Source organism: Ambystoma mexicanum, chromosome 11 (genome assembly GCF_040938575.1).
Source record: "Ambystoma mexicanum isolate Mex_15411 chromosome 11, UKY_AmexF1_1, whole genome shotgun sequence".
Classification (NCBI taxonomy): domain Eukaryota; kingdom Metazoa; phylum Chordata; class Amphibia; order Caudata; family Ambystomatidae; genus Ambystoma; species Ambystoma mexicanum.
The window spans coordinates 850,872,609-850,893,124 of record NC_090934.1 but is presented as its reverse complement, the minus strand read 5'-3'; the positions used below and the strand labels follow the sequence as shown (position 1 = coordinate 850,893,124).

General features: G+C 44.9%; 1 protein-coding gene across 9 annotated transcripts in view; it reads right to left on the bottom strand.

Moving 5' to 3' along the window:
• Positions 1-20,516, bottom strand: part of TKFC (triokinase and FMN cyclase) — a 1,395,923-nt gene that overhangs the window by 1,251,611 nt on the left and 123,796 nt on the right. For 4 of the 9 annotated variants that reach the window (XM_069623835.1, XM_069623839.1, XM_069623840.1 and 1 more), the window contains one exon: positions 3,559-3,717. The exons of the other annotated variants lie outside the window; for them this stretch is intronic. The gene's annotated coding sequence lies outside the window, so the exon portion shown is untranslated. The remainder of the gene's footprint in view (positions 1-3,558; positions 3,718-20,516) is intronic. 9 annotated transcript variants of the gene reach the window in all.

Here is a 20,516-nt window from a genome sequence, read left to right as displayed (position 1 = left end):
TTGAAGGCTTGGTGACCACCCCAAACACCTTGTAACAATGTTAATGCCTTCCACTTTTGGACCCTCGAATGGTACATAAAAACCATAATATTAAATTGTCAGTGTACTAAAACTATCTGTCCAGTCTTCTGCCGATCTGTAACCTGCGGGAGTGTCCCACGCCCTACCAAACTACTGGGCACTTCGGTGCTTATGGGCGTACTTCTGAGACCCACCTGAGACGGTCCTCACCGTCCTCAGATATCTCCATTACCTATGACAACACATACATGTAAGTCTGTTATTGACACTGTAAATATGCTCAACCATACCCCCCCCAGTTGGCCCCCATCAGTGTTGATGGACCCTCTGGTGGGTCTGTAATTTCATTATCCTTTGGTTCCTCCAACCAGACCTGCTCTTATGATGAGGTGGGGGGGCTTCCTAAATGGCAACCTTGTATGGCCATGCTGAAGCTCTGGCAACCACCACGAACCGACTACCTCTCTTTTCCCACCAACCTTGGTCAGTCAAATGGTAACTAGGGTCTATTAGGGTGGGGGCATGGAGGAGACGCAAGATAAATTCTTGGTTCCCTTACCTGTTCTTACTCACTGACTCCCAAATCCTCCCTTGCATGGCAGCTCCTCTGTTGCGGTGCTACCGGTAGGTTAAGCCCTCACTATGCCGAGCCCATACACCTACTACAGTGCGCATGGCCGCGCATCAGGTGCAATTATATTTGAACCAAACCCCCTTGGTTGCAACTGTGATATGTACTCATAACCTAAACCTCCAACCTGATATTGATAAAAACCCTGCATAGAAATGTTTCCAAAGCGACAATACCCAAAAGGAAAGGGAAAATGTGGGGAAAACCAGGCCACCTATCTTACAGGCCTCGTGGTATTCTGGCTGTGCAGGTGCGGCAGCACAAATTGCAGGGGGGGATTTCATTTTTATATTTGCAGTTGCCATAATAATCAGAAGACACTTCTTTCCTCCCGAGTGCCCCATAAAAACTCTTAAACTGAGTCATCCCCAGCCACTTGCCACTTATGTCCAACTCCTCACTTGTACTGTGACCAACCCGCCCAATGATCCTTTTTAGATCCATAAAAACAGGTACCTATGGCGCTACACGCCACCTGCATCAGGCCGATAAATGTGGCACCATGGCAAAATTCCACAAAGTGCCCACACCATGAACATAACGTAAAAACCTTTGTTAGTGGTGGTACAATAGGTGGTTGCGAAATAAAACGTGTGCATTTTCCAAAACATTGTAATGCATTGAGAAAAGCTAGCAACACAAACCACAAGTTGTGCTTGGCACGCAGGTGAAATGTGCCCCTCCCCCGCCCCACAAATGGTAGGACTAATTTCATTATCAGATAAGGCCAAAACGTCTGGTCATGGAACAATCCTTAAAACCTTGATAACAAATCTACCCAATGACCGTCGTCATTAACGCAAAACCGCACTTGGGATGTCTGCGTTGCCCTACAACATCTGTACTCCAAATGCCGGGTTCGAGTTTGGGTCACTTGCTCCAAAAGCACAGTACCTGCCAGTACACTCCTGAAGCCCTCAATGATCAACAAAGGTGAAGCGAGCTGCACTAGGTAGCCATTGTAACCACATCCACTTTAAAATTCCAAAAGAGTTTCCCTATACCAAACGGGTTGGGCAAGAGTGTTACAAATGCACAATAGTTAAATAAATCAGTCCGTGATCCACCTGTTTGTAAAAACTATTCCTGCTCCCAATCCATCAGCGGTGTACAACGGAACATGGGGGAACATGCACACCATCTGGCCACTTTTAACAAATTACATTGCAAACTGTTCCTATGCTACACACCTGGTCCCTCAGCAAACCCTGCCAGATCACTCATAGAAAGAGGCGAAGCACTAAACCATAATTACACTCACAACGAACCAACCTCAATCCGTACGTGAACAAGATCCTGCAATTAATAATGTGTATTTTTGGCAAATGCCAATTAGCCAGCCACGGCCGCACAAAGAAACAGCAACTTTTAATGGAATTTTAGCAAGCCAGCAGCTGCACCACCAAAAGACGAAATTGGTGAACCTCATCGTTCCAAATCCACAACACGATGTGTGTTAGCGCAAACATTGAGGGGCATTCTCTTTTTGGAGTCGCATGTAAGTGCCAGTAACTCCCTAAATCAATTCTATATCTGAAATACAACCTCCTGCCATAGCGGGGCTAACCCTACCGTGGCCCCCCTACCCAGTAATACATCATATACATTGTCCACATATAATCAGATGAGACCGAGACCTTTTTTCTGATTTGGAAACCATATTTGCATTTTATTGGAAAAGCACATGGTCGCTTTCTTAGAGTCATCCTAACGGGCAGTCCTAGCCCTGCTCAGGCCACAAGCTCTGCCAATCCCGTGTTACATAGTCCCATTCAAAAACGGTGAGCCCTTCTCACTTCGGTTTTCTGCTCTTGCGAGAACGGCCTGCCCTGGTATACAACTGCCAGTTCCGTTGCTCTCATTTTAGTCAATTGAGTGAACAAGGCCACTGCATCAGTTGTTGAGGAGTCCCAACCGTCCCTAGTGGTACCAGAGCCCGTCTCCCCCAACCTGGCTGATGCAGCCAGTGGTTATAGCTCACAGAAAGACTGCAGCGTGCCTCCTTCTCTAGGACCGCCCTTATAACTCTGCTTGCGACAGAAAAACAGTATTAGAAATATTGCCAAATTTACCTAGGAACAAAATAGAATTGGTTATCAACCTTTAAAACAGTATTAAAACGTGCACAAAACTCAAAGAAACAAAATCGGATTTGTCATCAACCCATGATAAACTTCATCATTCTACCTATTTACGCAACTACAGTTGGGGTGGGAGGATGGCTGCTGGTGCCTGGGCTGGAAAAGAGACCTGGCCCTCTCAGCCCAGGCTATTTAAGTGCCTCCCCAGTCCTGGCTGTTACTGGCCGGACCCTACGGGGCCATGTACTTCCACCCCCTCTGCGAGGGGAGGAGAGTCCAACGCAAGGGGTAGACAGATAAGCAGGACCAATCACCAAGCACCAAGTTTGTGGAAGTAAAGATGTAGGCAGAGTGTTTACAGGATATATACACAAGTAGCTTTATAAAGTGAAATCATCATAATCTATGAGCATCCTGCCTTCGTCAGCACTCCCTGCAGCCCTAAAGTAAAGGTATCAGTACCAGCATCAGACAGGTGAACCGTGTCTTTCACAAAGTCCACTGGGTCTAACTCGTAACAACAAGTGCCTGACAAAACCCAGCCCCTCCTGCCTTAAAAATCGTTCCATATTTTTATTCACACGCCTCCTAGACTTTTCTATGGCTGCGTTGGACCCTGCTCCACACCACACGCTCCTTGGGAGCATTTCGGAATACGCTATTTCAGTTTCAGGAAGCATCTGCCCTAAAACTCTGATGCCCTCCTGCATTTCATTCAGTAGCCGACCTCTACCTAAGTCTGCGAGGTAAGTCTGCGAGGTCATTCACACCAAGGTGTATTACGAGCATCCTGGGTGCCCCCATCCTGGCAAGTTCTCTGCGTACCTTGGGGAGCAAAGCACGCCACTGCATGCCCGGTGTGCCCAGCCAGACCAGCTTGATGTTATCAAATCCTAAGTGGGCCCCTCGCCTAGGCCCTCCCTGGGCCCTGTTTTCTGCCCGCGTGATGAAGGAATTGTCCAATGACCCAGAATGTGCGACCTGCTGGAATGAAAAACAAAAACACCAACTGTTATGCTTTTCTCCCTTCCCCCCTGACACCCCCACAAACCCCCAGCATTGTTCCCTATGCCCTCACTTCTGAGGCGGCACCTTGATGTCCTGCCCTTTCTCCCCGATATATAACTTATAGCGGTCTGATTCCCATCTACCAACCTTTTTTTTTAAAGTTTTTTTTATATTGATATAACTGAACTGAATCAGTTTTACAATATTTTTACATCAACAACATACAAAACATATATAATATGTGATCATAAAATATTAATTAAAATAATAAGAAAAGGATTATCTAACATTTATCATATATACATTTAAATAACCAATTAATCACAAATCCTAACTAAACCTTTAAAACCAAAGTTATATAATCATCTTCTCTATTCATAAAGTCCACTTTAGCAAATAAAACACATACAGCATCAAATCTAAAATTATACTACAGCATTACCCAATTCATTTATGATCTGGAACTACAAGATGCATAGCCAAATGCTGCGTACACCATTACTGTGTTTTCTTAACATAATTACTTCTAACAGAAATACCTCAGATGTTCTCTGGTTAGCAACTCATCCACAGTTCTCACAGTTCAGCACTTTATCTAACTGTATTTACAGTTCAGTCTATGCAAGATCTCCTTGTAATTTTAAGTCATTCAGGAAGCAATAGTGGCAGTTCTTAGGGGAGTTATTTGTCCAAAATAAATAATCCACCACATAGCATTGGCTGTAAAAAGTCTACATTTTGACAGTAACGGTTTCAGATGTTGTTCACGTTTCTGTTTAAGCATACAACACACAGTTAAGAGATGTCGCACCGTTTCTGATTGATCTGGAATCTCACAAAACCGACATATATTGCTTTGTGGTGATATAATTTTGCGTTTAGCTCTTAACTCTCTGGTTTCCCACAAATTAAAACGCAAATGCAAAAATTGTATTCTATGTCTAAGTGAAGGCGATTTCGATAAATACAGCTCAAAACAGCTATCTTTTTTCTGTAAGAAAGGATTTTTTGGAAAGTCACAGTATGTCAAAAATTTCTCTCTTGTACTATTCCAATCCCGCTGAAATATTTTGGTTTTTGCTCTATTCGGGTTAATAAACAAGTCACCCAAGGAAACATCAGCATCAGCTAACGCTCTGATTACAAGATCACGCCATTTGACTATAAATTCATCATTAGTTGAAAAAACATATTCAGCAAGTACATTAATACGTTTATTCGCTTTGATAACCATAATGCATTTCCTGAATAAGGCAATCACCTGCCATGTGTACCGTGGATAAAGTGATATTAGCGCTACCTCAATTCTAATCCAGACAATTGGAATAGATTTAGGGAGTCCCAAAATAAGTTTCCAATATCTACTTTCAAAACGTAGCCATATCTTTTCAGGAATGCAAGGTTTAGTTTCAGAACCATACAGCAGTACCGGGGTAAGTAGGAGAGCTGGTATTATAGAAAATGTACCATACTTGGCTTGGATGATTGATGCCTGCGATATCATCATACTCAGTTTATCAATAAGGCTTTGTAGTTGTGTAATATTGTTTGGTCCGTCAATAATAACTCCCAGATATGTATATTGGGACACTACCTACAATGTTTCACCTTGAATATGCCATTTCAATTTGTGTTTATTTCTTTTAGGGATACCTCTGATGCTCATATTGCAGACCATCACCTTTGTTTTCTTGAGATTGATTGTCAACATATTTTCAGTTACATAACCTCAAAGTGCATCAAGCAAATTTTGAAGGCCACGGGGCGTTTTAGACAATAACACCAGATCGTCCGCATATAATAAGGCCGCCAGGGCCTTCCCGGCCAATTTGGGGTCATCAACTACAACATCCTTGAACACCCTACCAATGTCTGATATAAAAAAGTTGAACACGGTAGACGCAAGTGTACACCCTTGTCTTAGACCTCTAAAGGTGTTAATATAAGAGGTCAAAAGTCCTTGTAGATTGAGTCTAACTTTCAAGTTGGTCTCTGTATGCAGCGTTACTATTAAATTAATCAGGTATGTAGGACACCCCTCCCGGACTAGTTTATCAATTAATAATGATCAAACAACTGAATCAAAAGGGGCTCTAAAGTGAAGAAAAATTAAATATAGCGGTTGCTTTAGATAAAGATGATGTTGGATAACTGATGTATTGTCAAAAGATTTATCGACGTCCCCATGCCTGATATAAAGACCGTTTGGAATGGATCTCGCTTTGAGTGGCTTATTGCCCAGTTGTTAAAATCTCATAGGATAAATCTACAGAAAATCTTCCCAGGGATATCTAAGAGGGCGATCGGTCTATAGTTGGAAGAACAAGACCTATCGCCTCTCTTAAAAATCGGGACAACCACAGATGATCTCCAAGATGGCGGAATGCGGTTGGTTCTTATTACATGCATAAAGATATTAAATAGGATTCTGGCCCAATGCTGGGGATGTTGTTTCATCATGAGATTGGTTAGCCCCTCCGGGCATGGGGCTCTCGAATTAAGGATTTATGAATATACTTTAAATATCTTTTTCATGTATTTGCAGAGACTCATTATTCACATTCATTAACCTGTGGTTAACGGGCGCAGCATATAGCTTGGTGTAGTAGCGCACCCAATTACCCTCAGTGACTCAATTTATCTGCATTGGAGCTTGTTTTAGATGACTGGCTGCATTCAGCAGAGCCCACATTCCAGCTATATTTTTGGAAACAATTTCTTTGAGCATCATTTCCCCATCTGTTTGGTATAAAGCACTGTTTTGCGTTCTCACCCAATTTGTGTAGGCAGGCTGCAAATCATGTACTATTTGGTATCTCAAATTCACTGGCAACAATAGGGCCAGTTTTTCTTTTCGTCTTAACTCAGCCTTCCGTTTTTGTATTTGATCAATAAAATTATGCCTAGGAAGAAGAAAACGTGTGAAAGGCTCAAGGAAGTACCGGAGAGGTAACCTCTTCCCAGAGGGGGACAATTGAACATTCACGAACTGGGTAAGAAAGAATTCGACCCCCTGTTGTTAAAGTGTTTTGAAAAAAAGGGGAATCGAATCTGAGACACCACTATAATCTTGACATGGTCGTTCAAGGGGGGGGGAGGCACTGAGAGGGCTCAACCGAGACAGAGATGTCACATCAGGTCAAGGGGCGTGAAGAAACGGCCCCCACAGGTGGTTCAATGCAGACCTGGTGCTTTCAACCGGGCCCGATCGAACACCATCAGCTGGGAAGGGATGGGGGTGGGGAGGGAGGGAAGGCAGGGCAAAAGATTGGGTCGAAGCAGCATTTTTAGCGATCCAAAGTGCACAACGCAGTGTGGAATTTAGGGTAAGAATGCAACAATGGTCATTTCACAAAAGCCATTTCCTCATACAAACAAAAAATGACACCGAACATTGAAGCAAGAGGGAGGCATTCCCTGAGAGTGGGGACACTTAACGTGAAGGGACTTAACTCTCCGACCAAGAGATCGCTTGTCGCATGAGAATTCCTTAGAGCCGAATTAGACATTCTCTTACTACAAAAAACAAAATATATCAAGAGGGAGGAAAGGCAAATCCTTGGGAAACACAAGGGGATGGAATTCTGGGGATCACGGCCACTCAGAAGAGGAGGGGTTGGATTCCTCATTAGGAAGGGTATAGATTTTTTGGAAACCAAAACTTGGTCCGACGTAGATGGACGAGCCCTGCTGGTAACAGGAAACATAGGCAAGATAAATGTAACAATAGCAACACTTTACTCGGCCAACAAAGGGCATACCAGGTTCCTGACCAAAACCATTTCAAAGACACTATTAGACGCTTCAGGCCACATCATTCTAGGAGGCGACTTCAACCAATGGGCTGACCCGGTCAAAAACAGAAAATCTGGTAACCCTGACATAAGAAATCAAGTCAGGGGAGACCGCACAGACCTTGCGGGAGTGATGGAAACATATTAACAGATAGATGTGTGGAGGGCCATGCACCTATATGATCAAGGCTAAACTTTCCTCTCCGCCCCCCACAATACATATACCCAAATTGATTACATATACTTATCCAAAGACCTAGCCGTCACCACATCTCGCTCGGACATAGCTCTGATCACATGGTCAGATCATGACATGGTGATAGCAGACATTCAGTGGGACAACCTACCGACGTGGGGAGGGAAATGGCGATGTAACGAAAGCCTTTGGAAAGACGCAGTTTTCAAAATAGAGATGGAGAACGAAATCAATGAATTCCTCAAAATAAATAACATTGGGAAAGTATCCAAACAAATAGTCTGGGAGGTGGGGAAAGCCACATGGAGAGGGATCTTGATAAAGGAGGGATCGATCAAGAAGAGGGAACGCAAAATCATAGAACATAGACTAAGAATTCAGCTTGAGGAGGACAGTAGGAGGGGTACGGGGTGTGACCAGATTAAGATCGACAAAGCCAAAATAAAAAGGGAGGAACTGAAACTATTGGAACACGAGCAGGTAGTGCGCAAACTTAGGCTCCTGAAGCAAAAATCTTACAAAAAGGGAGACAAGGCTGACGCACTACTTGCCGCCAGACTCAGAGAACAGAGAGCCGAACGAAAAGTACTAGAAATAATAGAAGACACCCCTCCCACAACGAACATTCCCCCTACTATCACAGAACGCTTTGCGAAATTCTATCAGACCCTATACACCTCAGAAACTAATCCTGACCAATCCGAGACAGAGACCTACTTGTCCTCGATCAACATGCCCAAGATACCGAAACAGGACTCGGAGCTCCTTGAATCCCCCATAACCGAACAAGAAGTCCAGGACGCAATAAAGAGGTTAACTATAGGCAAACCCCCAGGTGAAAACGGCTATACAGCCGGATTCTACAAATCCTTTAGTACACAACTGACATCTTTCATGGCAGAACTTTTTAATGAAATACTAGAGACAGGGAAAGCCCCAGCCTCCTTCACTCGTGCACTGATCACAGTAATTCCCAAAAAGGGGAGAGACCCTAAAAAGTGTGGAACATACCGTCGCATCTCCCTACTCAATTTCGATGCAAAAATCTACACAAATCCTGGCCGCCATATTAGAGACGTTAATGCCACAAATTATACACCCCAACCAGGTTGGATTCATACTGGGGAGACAAGGAGCAGACACAATGCGCAAAACACTTCACCTCATACACACATCCCTTACCATGCTCAATGACCTAGCCCTCCTCTCGATAGATGCAGAAAAGGCTTTCGACAGAGTAGAATGGGGATTCCTAATGGCAGTCCTACGCAAGATAGGCGTAGGCCCCAGGTTTAGAAAGGGAATGCATGCAGTATATACGACTCTTGAGGCATCCATATTTGTGAATGGTGAATATTCCAGATGGTTCACGCTAGATCGCGGGACCCAGCAAGGATGACCCTCTCTGCAATCCTTTTCGCACTCTCCCTCTAACCCCTGGCATTGACAATGAGGGCAGACCCCTGGGTAGAAGGAATTCGCCTGGGAGCAATGGAATACAAGGTGGCTCTCTATGTGTATGATGTACTCCTACACATCACCAACCCTATGACTTCCATTCCTCGAGCCCTCGCCCTACTAGAAGAATATGGTCAACTCTCGGGATTCAAAGTAAATAAAACAAAGTCCACACTCTTCCCCCTACAGGAAAATGAACCAAGTTTTCCCCACTAGGTCTTAGGATCGAGCACTCCAAATTAAAATACCTTGGCATACAGATTACCAAAGACTTGGCGACTTACATGAAGCCAACTTCCCCTACTCATTCAACAATTCCGTACTGACCTAGCTAGATGGAATAAGTTGACGGTATCTTGGCTTGGAAGACTCAATGCCGTAAAAATGGTATGACTCCCCCGATTCTTGCACCCCTTCCAAATGTTACCCATAAAGATGCCAAACAGTTTCTTCTCCGAGACCAAGAACACCATTCCTTTGGCAGGGGAAGAAGGTAAGAATGTCCTACGATACCCTGACACTCCCCAAAGATAAGGGCGGGGTAGGTCTACCTGACCTTAAAATACAATGAAGTGGCCCAGATGCGAGTCCTGATCCCCCACCTACGCAATTACAAAGACACCCAATGGGTCCACATTTACAACAACTACTAACTGTCCCCGGCCACGGTCTCGGAGTGGCTGTGGGCCCCTAGGAAAGACTCTTGAACAGACTCAAAGACCACCCAATATTGAGCACCATATGGGATATCTGGAGGGAGGGTAAAGATCTGCACAAAATCACCACATGGCCATCTCCCCTGAGCGACCTATGGTCCCCTGCCATCAATGATCACATTCCTAACGTAGAAAGATACCAAACATGGTATGAAGCTGGTCTAGAAAGGGTGGGGCAACTACGGAAGAAAGTTATTTTATCTTTCTCCCTGAACTAACTGAGGCTCTGGGAATAGGCCTCCTGTCCACCTTCCAATAAATACAAATAAAAGGCATCCGAATGAAAACAGTGTGGAAGACTAAGCTGAACAGGGACCTCACCCCATTTGAAAAGATACTGGATACCAAGACAGAAACAAAGGGTCTGATATCAAGGATGTATAAGGAACTAATAGAAGCAGGGAAGGGGACCACAGAGCCCTTGCGAGGTAGATGGGAGAGAGATCTGGGTGCACAGATTAGTCCGGATCTATGGGGAACGATATGCACAGCTGCAACACAAATATCCATTTCCAATCAGTATAAACTACATGCAATCAAACTCTTACACAGGTGGCAATATGACCCGCTAAGGCTTTCCAAAATGTTCAAAATGGCAAACCCAAAATGTTGGAGGGAATGCGGGGAAAATGCTGATTATTGGCATATGTGGTGGGGCTATACACGAGTGAGTACATTTTTGGGATGAGGTCCTGGGTTGGATCAAAGATATAGATGGCATCTCCAGAGTAGCAGACCCCTACCTCATATTGTTTGGTCTCGAGAAAGAGGACGATGACTGGAGCAGGGTCAGAGGTTTGGTATCTTTTATTAGCAGCCCGTGCCACACTAGTAATCAAATGGAAATCCAAATCACCCCCCAGTAAAAGTGAATGGATCAATGTTGCCTCTAACATATGCGTAATGGAGCAAAAACGGCAACACTGCAGGGCAGATCAATTCCTGACCTTGCTCTGTATTTCAAAGTTCGTAATGTTTTTTATGTAATGTGACTTACAATGAACAAAACTTAATAAAGTCAAATTTACAACAAAAAAAATTATGCCTAGGAACAAAGTATGTATGGGTTCTTGTAGTAGAATGTATTTTATACATTTGTAAGGTGACATATAGGATTCCTCTATCCACTGCGCCCATGACAGTTTTTTTAATAGATCTCTATTCAAATCACTGAGCTTTATATCTGTCCACTAAATTGGGTTCTTGAATTGTTAACCGTGAGGTGAGATGTAAATCTATTCAGTTCAACCCCACCTAATTTGTGCCTATAGTTCCAGTGCATGGTCAACATTTGATGGTCACTAGCAGTCTGAGGCATGATCTTAAATGAGGTTACGTTTTGAAATGTAAAACCATCGGTATAGATATAATCGATTATTGAACTGCTCGGACCCCTACACCAGGTCTCTCTTGGGGGGGACATCATCTGTAGTTGAGCCATTAAGCATCACCATACTATGATTAGACATGAACATGAACCATCGATCATAAATTGGATTCTTTTTAGCTTTAGATAGATTCAGGCACTGTAGGTTTAAATCACCTACCAAGATAATGTTAGTAATACCTAAATGGCAAATGGATTACGGTAGATGTTGATCAATTCTATAGAATCACCCGAGTATGTTATTTTGACAAGTTGCATAAAAATATTCGGGGCAGCCCATGGATAAATTGCCAGGCCCTTCCCTGATTTAATGGCAACCAACAATCCTGAGGATGGTCGCCCTTTCGGGTTTGCTTTTGCTGCTTGAAAAATGATTTTGTGTCCGTCCCATACAGGACATTCAACCAACCGTGTTTCCTGTAGTACAACTACTTCAAAATCATTTAAGTTATTAGAGCCCACAGCAGACAGATGTACATGTCTGCAAGTATATCAACCTTTTTTATGTCTGTCCCCGGCATTTCCGCCCGGAATGCTGTTGTTGCTGCCCCTATGCTGAACGTCTATCGGTGTGACTACCAACCGTCCTCCTGACATCCCACTTTCCTCAACGCTGCTGCTAACACTCTGCAGAATTGAAACATTGTTAAAGGGGACCAATCCTCGTGTGCACCAGGAGGTACCTAACCCCACTGGCCTGGACAATATGTATTGAGAGAGTAACCAGGTGGGGCAACTGTCCTGATCCGTTGCCCAGTATAAAGTAATAGAGCTGCCTTTTCCCACCCGATTCATCTTAGACCTTCTCACCCTTACAATGACACCCCTATCCGTAAATGTGACATCCCCATTGCCAGTGCCCTACCAGACTCATCCCCATTCCCAGCCGTGACCAGCGAGACCTGGTCCTCTCAGCCCAGGCTATTTAAGTGCCTCCCCAAGCCCGGCTGTTTCCGGCCGGACCCTAGGGGGGACACGCACTTCTGCCCCCTCAGCGAGGGGAGGCGAGTCCAACGGAATGGAGATCCAGGGGGGCGGGCTGCTATGCCAGCTGCCCCTCTAGCGCCCCCTTCCTAGGCTGGTGCATCTGCTGAAACCCCCTACACAAATTCTATCCCCCAATAGCCGACTAGGCGATGTAACTTGAAGACATTATCATGCTGTATATGCGCCTTAAAAATACACAATAATTTAATAAATTATAACCTGCCCAACCGCGTCGTACTGTTTTTGTACACACATTTAAAACACGGTCCCCAGCGACCCCTATTTTATAACCCATTCCGCAATGTCGTGCTGGAGGCTCAATAAACCAACACATTTTCCAGGTTTGTTACACAAATCACCTCAGATTTGGTGAAATGCTACTGCTAACTACGCACTCCGCCGCCCCATAAAGCTTGCCAGGTTTCTAGTCGGCATACAAATGCAGAAGAAATACCTGCTCTACATTCATGTCCACAACTGGCGGCATGCTCTATAGCAGTTGCCAGTAATATATAACTATACCATGCACCATACAAACACCCCTTTATTTAAATTTGATGTCCAACGTTGCTAAGTTCAAAAGCAAACCGCCATACCATGCGGCAAATGCTGCCACAAATAAGGCCGTCCCATTTCGCACGCTATTAACTGGAATAGCAGCTCACAATGAAAGGGGTGTTTGCATTATCAATACGTCATAAATAAGTTCCTTACAAAGTAATCCTTGTCCTGCAACCTTCTGTATAGGTGCATTATAAATACCTAATAATTAAGTTTATTACTAAACAAATTAATTAAACCATTGTGCACGCTGTGCGGTCTTCGGAGTTATCCACATAAAGTGACTGGCCGTGTTCAAGCGAGTTGATAAGTGCGATGCAGCATAGATCTTATACTATAATTTGCGCCCGAGGGCAACCATTCGATAGGCTCTACAACAGAGAATACATATAAATACGGAAATGCATGGCCCCAGTGGTCATGTAGTTTGTGGTCATGGCCCTAGTTTGCCACAGGGAAAGTCCCTTCCTGCCTGACAGAACCCTTTGTCCGCCCCTCTTAAAAAAAAACACGCTTGACCCCACCTCTCCGAACAACTACAGGCCCATCACCACTGGCCCATTCTTACTCAAGATACTGGACAAAGCAGCCTACCTGCAGGTGCAACACTTAATCGAAGAAAACAAGCTCCTAGGGCTATGTCAATCTGGTTTTCGCCCTAGGCACGGGACTGAAACCGCCCTACTGGACCTAAAAAAACAGACTTAGGTTACCCAGCCCTACTCTTACTCCTCGACCTCTCCGTGGCATTCAACCTCGTAAACCACAAGGTCCTATGCCACCACTTCTCCTCCATGGCTAAATTCTCCACTGACCCCACGTCATGGATCACCTCCTTCTTGCAAGGCAGGACCATGCAAGTATTCTCTGACCTGGCCACCGCCTCACCCACCATCATCCTATGCGGAGTACCCCAAGGATCCTGCCTCTCTCCCATGCTCTACAACCTCTTTACTCGCCCTCTTTTCCTCATCCTTGATGCACTGGGTATCTCCTACACCAACTACGCGGACGATAACCAGATCTTCCTCACCCTCACAGGCAACTATGACACAGACCTGACGCAGGGAGGTTCTTTCTTCTAGTGTTTTTCTTACTATCGACTTACTATCGACTGCCAGAGGCTTGAGGCTGCAGAGGACCCCGGAGAGCGGTGTGCTGTGGTCTGCAGCGCTGTGCCGTGGTGAGTTGTGGGAGCCCAGAATTCTGTCACCCTCCCTGCAGCCGTACCAGTAAGATCTGTGTAAGCCCGCATTGCAGCCACTGTAAAAACTATTATAAAGAGGGCATACACTGTTTATTTATATCTCACCACTCCATCTCTTGAGTCCTCAAAATTCCGACCTGCAAGATCTACTGGTTCCATTGGCAGATCTTTTGTCTGTGTGGCCTGTCCAGCGTGGCCTGGGGGCTTGAGTCAGACGTGAATTCTAGCTCGGAGAATTGAGCTGTGTAGCTGTGTTGCTCTATTGTTGTGTCAGTGGCTTTGATCTGCGTATACTGTTTAGCCCGACAAAACTTTACTGAGCATGGTTAGAAAAGGGGGAGCAAGTAAGACCACAGGATGGCAGCAGGAAGAGGAGGGCGCCAGCTGACCAGAAGGTGCATGTGCTTACAGCGGTAGAAGTGACGAGTGCAAGCCGCACCCCATAGGACACAGTTGACACCAGCACTGCATAAAATCTGTTCATATGATCCAATTGTAGGACAGACTAACCCAGCCAGCCAGCCTTGCCGCACCTGCAAATGTACTAGCAAATGAACCTGTGTATGGTGCATGGTGAGTCTGCTTAGTTTTGAAGCAGTGCCCAATTAGGGGTGCTCAGGGAGTTACTCAGACACTGGCATCTGTGGGAGTGTCGAGAGTGTCCTGCAGTCAGCAGTCTGTGGTCAGCACCTGACGAGTTTGGGAGGACCCAACATTACTATACCTTTCACAGCAGACTTTATTAAATTTTGAATGCAGTCTCTGGTACTGTTGAGTGACACTACATAAATGTGGGATACAGTCGAAATATAAAAATTCTCCTGAATCTGGTCATTTCTATACCATGCAGGACCTGCAGAGAAACTGATACACACAGTTTGAAAGAAAAGAGGGCGTGGCTGATAAACTAGACCTTATCGCATATGCTTAATTTTTAAAAAAGCATTGCCTTTTGTTCCTGAAACTTTAAACGGCATGCCCACCAGGAGATTAATTGACAGAAGCGATCATTAAAGAGCGAAAAAGAATCCTTCAAGAATCCTTCAAGAGTGGACGAAGGGTAATATCAAAGCGTTATTTATAATATTGGGTCACCTAAACGAGATTTGACAACTTGACCAAGGAAGACATAAATGATCTTCCTATCATGTTTAACAGCGTTTGATGAAGTGGTCCATATATTTGATCCTTGGACAGTTTTGATAAATACATATTGTCTGCTACTATTGTATATAACTGATAGAGATTCTTGCTCAGCACTGTTCACATGGACTAATGGATCCATCAGCTCGTGACTGGATTATGTTGATCTTGCCTTCCACTGAGTGACCATATGGTTCCACAATTTACAATAGAACATTTCTATATACAAAAATCACAATTTATGGGTTAGAAAAATTTGAATAATGTTGTAAATCGAATCAGATGGTCTGAGTAGAGCATGCATAAATTCAATGCTTATTTTAATAAACATCTCTTAAAGTTTAATTTGACTAATAAAATGGAAATAGATAAATATTAAAATTCCCTTGTTGTAACTTAACAACAGATAGAGATATTACAAAAAAAGATGTTCTTAAAACTCGGAGTAACACCCAATATGATCCAATCATCGCAAATTAGAAAACAATATAACCATCCAGTGATACAACAGAAAGCAATCAGTAAGGCAAAGCCAGTTTATAAAAATATGTAAAAAGTTATAAGGGATCTTATATCACATACCAATGGTTTTTATTACATAATGCACTCAGAAACTCGGATTCCTGAGTCTTTTGGAATATCGAAGCTGGAAGGCTTTGATACTTATCCCTATTTTCAAAAAGGATCTAGGAAAAATCATCAGAACTATCAGCGACTGGCTATGCTGGACACTTCTTCTAAATTGTTTGTCCAATTATTGTTAATAGAAACAAACTTTTGGATAACAAAAAAAATGATTGGGGAACCAACAATCGGGATTTAGAAAGGGCCTGAGTACCCCTACTACGTCTCCTCCACATTGATGTAGGTAGCATCCCTTCTTCCTGCTCGCTCGCAGTTCCTGCTACACGCAGCCCAGCACGGAGGCTCCCACTTCTGTGGCATTCCAAAGGCCTGCCTGGTCATTGGCCGGCATCCTGGCTTACTTGCCGGTCACACCCCAGCTGCCGCCTCACAACACAGGTCCCCTGATGGCAGCTTCCCCACAGGCCTCCCTGTTCCTCCCCTGTTTTACTGGCCTCTCTTTATACACCTGTAACCCTTCAACTGGTTGCAGGTGTGGACTCACCCTCAGACCTGCCTGACCATTGTTAAAGGGACATGCCTGACCCTCACAGTACTCTGCAGGCATCTTCCTTGTTCCAGTACCAAAGTGGTGAAATAAAGCTTGAGTGTTCATTACTCTTTGTCGCCTCTTCTTCGTCTCAGTACTTTCAGGGATACAATGTGGAGAAATTAGGGGAATTGTATTGCAGTAACCCATAATGGCAGGGGGAGGGCTAGGCGGGTCCTCAACAGGGAAATGGGGATACCATGTCTTGCCTGAGGGCACGCCACTCCCAATCCCCAAGGACCCTCCACCCAGGTGATCCTCCCTCGATTCTCGGCCCCCTGGATGAGGATCCAAAAGCGATGTGCTTTCCCTGGCTACCTGAGAAGAGAGTAAAAGTGAGAATACCCTTAGGTTTCCCACAGGACCCATTTGTTCCAATATCTCGTATGGCCCATGCCATCTAGAAACTAGTTTATTTTGAAAAGTAGGCAATAGTATCAGCACCTTCTGGTCTACGGAAAAGGACCTCAAAGAAACCTTTTTATCATAAAAGGTCTTTTGTTGCTCCTATGCTTTAATTATGCAAGTCTGGACTAAAGATCTTACAGGCGCCATGTGTTCTTTCAATCTAGTCCTATCTTCCCATGTTTCTCTTAACATATCAAGGATATCCTGTGGTTCTTGTCCATAAAGGAATTTAAACTGTGAAAATTCTGTTGAGGCCGGGGGGGTGGGGGGGTCTTCTGCACTGCAAACAAGGCCCAGGTTAACATTGGATCCCAGTTCTTACCATTATGCTCAAATAACTTTCAGAATATGGTTTTGAAGGTCTTATTAAGTCTTTCCACAAGGCCATCTGTCTGGGGATGATACACAGATGTTCTGAGGGTGATGATGTGCAACAGTTCTTTAACTTCCCCCATAAGCTTGCTCATGAAAGTAGAGCCCTGGTCAATCAATATCCCCTTCAGAAACCCTACTCGAGAGAAGAAAGGGAGCAGGTGTTTCAGGATTTGTTGTGTTGTGTTGGCCCTCAGGGGAAAAGCCTTGGGATATCGCATAGCTTAATCCACAATAACCAGAATGTATGTATTCCTCAATTTGGAAGTTTCCAGTGTTCCCACAGTGTCCATACCAATCCAGGAAAACTGTACCCCAATTATTGGTAATAGATTTAAGGAAACTGGTGGTGGTATGTGAGTGCTAGTTTTTGGGACGATTGGGCATGATTGAATACAATTTTTAATGTCAGTGTGGATTCCGGACCAGTAGAATCTGTTCGCTATATCTGTCTGAGTTTTGGACTGACCCAGAGGTCCTCCCGTCAGATGTGAATGGGCTATGCATAGGACCACCTGCTTGTGACTTTTAGGGACCACCAACTGTGTTTTTACCAGTCCCTCTGAAGTGGTGTCTCCTCTATAAAGAAGTCCATGTTTCAAAAAGTAAAAAGTTAAACCTTTCTCCCGAACCTCTGGCTCCGACTACACTTGTAGAAATGCTTCAGCTAACAAGGGGTTGTTTCATTGGGCAAAGGCTAAGTCTGAAAGTGTCTCGGTTTCTTCCTCTTTAACTTTTCTGGGTTCAAGGTTCGGAGGACCATTAGATATCTAATCAGCCTCTCCAAAGCCTCTAGTTCCCCTATTTGTACTTTCTGTCTTCGACTTTTCCTTGAGCATAGGGAATACTGTTTTTTTCAAGCACCCCTTGAGCGATTTTATCCCCTTGATGAATTTGGAACGGGTCCTTTCCGTGATTTTGTAGTAATACCTTAACATCACCTCTAAAGTATGATTCTATTACTCCTGCTAATACATCCGTTCCAAACCTCCATGCCAGCCCTGATTTGGGTGCTAGCCTGACATATGTATCAGGGGGTGGCATTATTATCAAGTCAGTAGGTATCAATCTTCTTTCGCCTGGAGGAATTGTCTCATCCCTACTACCACAGATGTCAAACCCAATAGAGCCCTTGGTAGTTACTGAGCGTTCTGATGCTCTGGCACTTAGCTTTTCAAATCTTAGGGTCCCCCAACTTGTATCAGTTGAGCCGCATCCCAGACCTGACACCATTTGTGAAGGCATCATGAAGCAAGACACAGACAACAGATTCAAAGTTCAAAAGAAAATGGTTGATTAAATCAAATATTAGGATGGTAGAGTGCCTAACTTGCCCTATGCTAAGGTGGGTTTTCCCTATCTGAACGAAACTAAGGACATTCTGAGACAAAGAGTTCAAACCCTATCCTTGTCCTCACAACTGAAGCTAAACAATGTGTAGTGGTGGCACTAATCAAATAAATGGTGTTTAACACAAAGTATGAACCTTCCTCAGCTCTAAGCCTCTTTTTCAGCTATCCTTCCCCAAGTTCAAGAATGTTCCACAAAAGTCTCAAGATTACCTTCCTCCAGTTCAAGGCAATACCGTTCTGCACAATCCCGGGGGTTCCCTTCACCAAAGTTCCAATCAGTACAATTAAAAAAAAAGGGTCTTGAGGCTCAGTCATCAAGACAGCGTTTGTAGATCCTCAGGTCTCTGGGTTCGCTTCCCCAACACTTCAATGCAACAACTGATATTTGTTTCAGTCTTTCAAAGGTCAACACAAATCCCGGCCAACTTGACCCTCCTTCTGGTTTGCATCACCAGCTTACTTGCAGTGCTCCTTATTGGTATATTTTACAATGTATTTGGCTTTCACACTTCAGGGCTTCCTGGTCTTGGCGCAGTTGTCAGATATCACCGTCCACCCATCATAGGTCGTGCAACCAGAAACCTAGGCTCTTCAGCTCACACAAGTTCTTCTGTATTTACCCCAGTGTCCAAATTCATCTTCACTTGGCTTCCCTTTGTTGGCCTCTTTGCTTTATATACAGGTTCACACTCTCCTGGCTTCTCTTTTTCAGCCTCTTGTCTTTGCCATTATGTGTCACACACCTCTTTGCCAGAATTTGGCCTTGCAGCACTGTATTCATTCATAATTCCCTTTGACGTGGTCTTATGTATTCCCCACCTTTCTGTCGCACTTTCTCACACTTGCGCTCTTTTAGGTAGCTTGCTTTGAAAAGGGCACTTTCCCTATTAGTTTTCATCAACTATTGGCTTTGTCCATAAAGTTTCATTCATTTCAATATTCAAGATGTGCAGTTTCGCTTTGTTTCAAGGTTTCATTCATTTCGGTGTTCAATATGCATAATTTAACTCTTCTTCGAGTTTTCATTCAGTTTGGAATTCAATATACGTAGTTTAACTTAATAAGCTTCATTGGGGGGCGTGGCTTGGAAGCCATGTGAAAGGACGTGCCTGTACGGGAGCTCCCGCTGATCCGTACATAATCCGACTGATACCGCGCAAGGACCGCTGTGATTTGGCGAAGATTGGAAGTCTGTGTACATGAAGTCCGGCTGCACGCGAGGACACATTTTTACACGGGTTCGTAGTGCGCACGGATACTTAAGAGCCGAATGAAGCACTGGTGGCGAGACCTCGACGGACGACAAAATGGCCGCCGCCGCTTGACGAGGGGACAAAGGAGCGGTAGATTGGGACCACAACATACGTGCACCCTCTCAGCGGTACGAAGGGGGCAGCGCGACCCTGCCCATCTGGGGGGAGCGCCGGATTACAGCAGTGCCTGAGACTGCTGGGCGAGCTGGGACTCTCAACAGAGCCGTGGTGTATGGGCACAGTGCCTCCCTGGCCTGGACCGGAGCGCGGCCAGAGGGACGCTCCTGACTGGAGAAATGTCGAACAAGCTTCTGAGGGCGAAGAATAAACAGCCCACGCTCGACGAATACGCCAAGACGTCGCCCGGCCTGGAGGGTGCCAGGAGCAAGGATAAGGCTCAGACCAAGGAGATGGCCGCCAGTGGTGCGAACCAGGAGGTCCTCGCTGCGATCGCGGATCTGAAGGCGACGTGGGAGACCAAGCTCCAACTTGCTGTGGCCGAATTGAAAACTGCGTTGGAACTACAGGTTGGGGCGGTGCAGGAGGACGTGAACCTCCTGAGGCAGGATGTGCGAGCCCTGGCTGAGCGCACGGAAACTTTGGAAAAGGAGATGGGCCCTACTGTGGCGGACTGCGCTGCACATAAGCGCGATATCCATGCCCTGGTGCAGCGGGTGGGCAACTTGGAAAGTAGGGCTGAAGAGGCGGAAGGACGTGCCCGGAGAAACAACGTTCGCATCGTGGGCCTGCCGGAGGGGGCTGAAGGC